Genomic DNA, 4,328 nt, shown 5'->3' with positions numbered 1-4,328 from the left:
CTTGTCTACAGTTAGGCATATTTTAGGGACTCTCTATCAGCAAATGGTAACCCTGTTCTTTCCATCAGCCATCCCTCCTGGGACTGCACATACTTGAGGATGCAACCAGAGCCCTGGACCCTACCAGGCACACAGAACCCAGAAATGGGCAAGAAAAAAATTCTTGCAAAAAAGAATCCTTTATTTACTTGCTGTACCACTCAACCCCGAGGGGGTGCAACCTTACATAAAACCCTTACTTTTTTTTTTTGCTGCAGCAATACATCAAAATGGAAACCAAGGCAGAACAGGTAGAAAAGGAACTAAGGTAAACAGAACCCCAAGTTTATCTGAAGACCAAACTCCTACCTTTCACTACATCCTGCCCCTTATACCCTGACCTCATCGAGAAGAGCCAGATTCTGAGGATGGTAGAGCTTAATGTTTAAGGGAGTGGGTTCTCTTCTGGCTCCTAACACTGGCAAGCTTTTTTGTCCACGTAGTCTCAGCTTTTTACTGGAAAGGAAGGGATGCTATTAGGAATTATCTGAGAAACAAGTCAGTGTTTATACAGAGTTTAACACAGTGCCTGGCACCTGGTACCGACACAGCAAATGTTTGCTATTTATGAGCCCTTGTCCTAGCCAACAACTGAATCTGGTCATATGCTGAGCTCTAGACTCCAGGTACTGTCCCTCAGTTCCCATCTCTCATTGCATGGTCCTGGGAATGACAATGGGGGAAGCTCCATGAACCTGCATTCTCACTAAGGGTGACCCAGTTGGAGGTTCCTTGGTGCCTTTCCCCAATATCTATCCTGGCTGGGTTCCTGATATGTACACCCTTACATATTCAGGCTAAGGCTTCAGGTCAGTGTGCTAATTTTGGATTTCAACTCTCCTGCTGGACTTGGCCTGGAGGAAGGGTTAGATTACGTGTTCCTGCCCTGGAGAGCAACCCTTCTCAAAACCAACTGGTACAGATACACCAAACACTGAGACATATGCACATTCTCACCCCGCCCTCCCATGCACTGAAACTTCTTCCACTCAAACTCCATAAGCAAATCCCTGCCCAGTAGGGAGGCAGCAAAACGTAACTGAGCCCTACAAGACAGCTGGGCAGCTGGCTCAGGCCCTGCCAGGCACTTTTCCTAGTAAGGGCATCCTTTGGGTGACAATATCCAATTGAAGAGAGAGACCATAGGGAACTTCATGACTGTTTCTTTTAGCCCCGCTAGCAATGTCCCAAGAACCCTTTAGGAGAATGTATTTAGAGATCTGTTGGTACTCAATGACCGGGTCAACCAGCAGCTGGTGCCTGCCTGCTTGTCCTCTCCCTCTCTCTTCTCACCCTGATTGGTGTATCTGCACTCACAGAGATAAGTGTGTCTAATATATCCGTGGTCTCTGTGAGCCCCATGTGTGGCTTAGGAATGCCCTTTACCAATATTGTTGATAAAGCCTGAACCTCCGTGCTGTAACAACCTCCACACTACTTCCTTTGTTTCTCCCTAGGGGCTGGAAGAATTCTAACTCTGCCACTGGAAGAACGTGTAGAGAATGCCTTTTCTTGGTGACTCCTAAACACCGTGTGCCGACTTCACACATTTTTACCTTGTCTCTACTGTGTGTCAAACACAGTTCTCAATCTAAGATATATGGCTTAAAGAGAAAGGAAAGAAAGGAAAAACTAGAGACAGATTTCTGCCTGGAGCTCAGGGACGAGTGGAGCTAAAATGTCAGTGTTGTGCTTGCTACATGCCAGGCATTGTTTTGAATGCTTTGCCATCTGTTAGCTTATTTCATCTTCTGAACCTCGTCATAAGGAAGATAAGGAACATTATCTCCATTAGACAGAGAGAGAAGCTGAGGCTCAGGGATGTCTCATGAATATGGTAAGTTGGATAACAGCCCTTAAAATTCATCTCCACCCACAACCCCACAATATTTTTATTGTGAAATAAAAGTCTTTGAAGAGGAAGATGAAATTAGTTAAGGATCTTGAAGTCCTTAGTGTGGACACAAAGTCCTACATCTCAGCAAAGGAGTAGGATACACAGAGACACCAAGAAGAAGGTGATGCGAAGATGGAGACAGAATAGAGCCGCGTGTCTGTGTGGTAAACAGTGAAAAACTTGGAGACAGTCAGTAGAAGGTCAGAGAAAGACACAATAAAGTTTTTTTTTCCTATGGAGCCTCTAAAAGGAGTCCGCCCTACATATCCTTTGATTTTCACCTCTGGTCTCCTGGCCAGTGAGAAAATAAATTTCCATTGTTTTAATTCAGCCAGTTTGTGGTAACTTGTTATACCAGCCTCAACAAACCAACACAGTTGACTTTCAGAGCTAAGATTTGAACCTAAAGACCCAGGATCCCAAGTCTAGCCTCTCGCCTCCCAACTGTCTCTCCTAGCTGTGTAAAAAGTGCTCTTCCACTAGAGAAGCTGGAAGAGTAACACCTATGTTGACCCCAGGTGAGGAACAGCCAGGTCACCTCTAGACCTCATCTTTACAGTTAGGAATGAGAGCTACAGCGGATCTTTAAGGTCCCTTCCACTCATGTCTTTTTTATAAGTCTTTGATTCATCGTTTTTGGATGGAGGAGGTGTAGGGGGAGTAGTGAGAGCACATTGTGGATGAGGGGAGCAATAATAAACAGCATATGCAATTGACTGGTCTTCCAAAAGTCCTGTGGGTAAACACTTGATTAAAGAAAATGTTTTCATTATCTTCCATTTCCATGTTGTTTTCTCTGTGTCTTCTATCAGAATCCCCCCTCTGCCCCTCTCCATATGCATATGCATCCTCACGCCTACACATGTACCCAGAGATTTCTCACTAACCCTGGAGAGTAAGCTCATATTTATGGATTTCAAGCTGGTACAGAAGAAAGGGGTCAAGAGATGAATGTCCAGCAGTTCCTGGCAAGGAGAAAGGCATTGTGGGGAGGGTTGGGGAGGGCTCTGGAGACTTGGGGATGGAAACAGTGTTATTAAGTATGTTCATTAATGAGCCCAAGAAGGAAATGACTAATAAATTGATGAAGGAGGCTGATGGCACCGAACGACTTGGTTAATTAAAACCACAGAGGTCTTAGAGTGACTTTGAAAAACCCCTGAGGATGGAAGTGGTCGATAGGAGGCAAATAAGGAGTGTAAGCGAGAAAGACCATTCTGGGAGTAATCGTTGAAAGGTTATCTCTTGCGTCGAGAGGTATTCAAGACTGGGAAAAGACAAAAGGCCCAAATACTGCAGTTTAAAAGTTTTTCCTGATGTACCTTTTCCTGAGTACTTAAAGTTCCCCACACGTGAACACCTTTTTCACTGGTGTGATGCCTGCCCCATAGCTGTTTTTTTTTTTTTTTTTTTTTTTTTTTTTTTTTTTTTTTTTTTTGTAGTTGCTAGGAATGGATATGGGACCTAGATGGAGACCAAACGACACACAGTATGGCAGCTCAGGAAGCCTTGGAGATATGGAGCAGGTGGCAGAGCATTTGAAGGTCTTCCCTGTTGTTAAAAGCCAAGTGGTTCAGAGTATCCTAGGTTGAAAATACACCCCCTTAGATCAATCCCCAGATGTCTCCAATGGGATGTTAGGAAATGACTTTGGAAATTGCCACAACAACAAGTCAGGTTCTGGTTGTTCACATAGGGAGCAATGTTAGGTACATCCTAGGTTGGATACAGAGTCTCTGCAGTAAACTATTCTGAAGGCTTTGTCTCTTGATAGAGTGGTAATGTACACACACTATAAGTCTGGAGTGAGACTAGTATTGGCATATCAATCTAACTTCATTTCCTCATCTATAAAATGGGAGTAAGCGTAGTGCCTCAGAGCACTGTTTTAAGGATTAAATTAGAAAATGATAATATGCCATACTTTGTACTCAGAAAATAAGTCTTTGTCATTTCCATCTGGATAGCCTTTATGTACCTCAAATTGTCATAATTCTGTGACTGTGGAGATGGCTCAGCAGCAGCAGCCTTGTTTACTATTATCAAGGACCCTAGTTTAATCCTTAAAGCCCCAAATGAAACAAATAAACAAGTCAAAACTTGCCATAACTCATTACTTCTTCATCCTATGTTCCTTACTTCAGCTTGTGGCGGCACCCTTAACCTAGTTTCTTAAACTCTAATTTTAGAGTCATCCTCACTTTCCCTATTTTTTCTGCAACCCTCGAATTCAATAGATAATCAAATTCTAGTTCCTCTTCTTCATCCCCATTGGCTCCATCTCTCCCCTACTTTATTATAGGTCCTTGTTTTCATCCAGACTGTTACAACAGCCTCCTCACTGGTTTGGGTGTATCAATCTCTTCAGCAACAATTTCTCCACAGTGCAACC

The sequence above is a fragment of the Peromyscus maniculatus genome, chromosome X (assembly GCF_049852395.1).
Source record: "Peromyscus maniculatus bairdii isolate BWxNUB_F1_BW_parent chromosome X, HU_Pman_BW_mat_3.1, whole genome shotgun sequence".
In the NCBI taxonomy this organism is placed as follows: domain Eukaryota; kingdom Metazoa; phylum Chordata; class Mammalia; order Rodentia; family Cricetidae; genus Peromyscus; species Peromyscus maniculatus.
Note: the sequence above shows the minus strand (reverse complement) of the source record.